At 43.6% G+C, this 982-nt stretch overlaps 1 non-coding gene across 1 annotated transcript; it reads right to left on the bottom strand.

The window, feature by feature from the left end:
* Positions 1–343: 343 nt before the first annotated feature.
* trnas-gcu (transfer RNA serine (anticodon GCU)) lies at positions 344–425 on the bottom strand. The gene has a single exon. It is a non-coding gene; the product is annotated as a tRNA-Ser (tRNA).
* Between the last annotated feature and the right edge of the window lie 557 nt (positions 426–982).

The following is a 982-nucleotide window of genomic DNA, read 5'->3' as shown; positions in this document are numbered from 1 at the left end:
TTCCAAATTGAAATTAACAAGAACATTTTTCAAGATGCACCATGTCCCAAAACCGTTCATCAGGACTACTATTAATATCAGGTGAAAGCAGTACAAAACATAAGTGTAACCTAAATATTAAGACCAAGTAATAGGTTTATTCCATGCTGAAAAAAAGAAGAAAGAGAACACAACGTTTCGGCCGTGGAGCCTTCTTCAGGTGTCTTAAATATTAAGAGACTATTGTCTGTCAGCTACTGTTGTAAGCCATGTTCAGCCAACGCTAGAAATATTACTGCTCTACTACAGTAGCAAAAGTGCACAAACCCGACTTAGAAACGGATCACAAGTCAAAAGCTCAAGACGACGAGGATGGGATTCGAACCCACGCGTGCAGAGCACAATGGATTAGCAGTCCATCGCCTTAACCACTCGGCCACCTCGTCGAGGGAGTCAGTCCCTTCGGACATGAGTTGGCGCGCTCAAGATCATCTTTCTTCTTGATGGTCATTTTCCTCTTCCACCTGCCATTTCACTATTTTGCTTGAATGATGTCAATCCACCAGGCGTGTCCTGTGCTTCAGTGGCGAGTATAGAGGACACCCTGTTGTACACGGAAAGCACATTGATCTCCTTGGATATGAAAAGTGCCAGATAAAAGCCATTTCTCATCCTGTCTCTTAGTATCAAGGCTGCTAGTGCATGAAAAGGAGGCAACTTGCTCGGCGAGCAGGCTCAGCGCACACCGAATGCAGATGTCTCAGAGCGGTATGTCCACGCGGCTGTAAGCATAGTGCTCTGCCAGCGCCGTGGTTTAGCTGGTTAAAGCACCTGTTTAATAAAGAGGAAATCTTGCGTTCAAATTCTAGCGAAGCCTTTCTTCCTGTCTTGTTTTACAGAACAGATCATTTGGGACACTCACAGAGGGCTTGATTTGGTTTAATGCATGTATTCATTTCCTTTGTGGAACTTTTTAAAATCATATATCTTACGAAAGATGAAA

Source organism: Atractosteus spatula, chromosome 10, assembly GCF_055471065.1.
Source record: "Atractosteus spatula isolate fAtrSpa1 chromosome 10, fAtrSpa1.hap1, whole genome shotgun sequence".
Taxonomy (NCBI): Eukaryota; Metazoa; Chordata; class Actinopteri; order Semionotiformes; family Lepisosteidae; genus Atractosteus; species Atractosteus spatula.
This window is presented reverse-complemented; position numbering and strand designations above follow the sequence as displayed.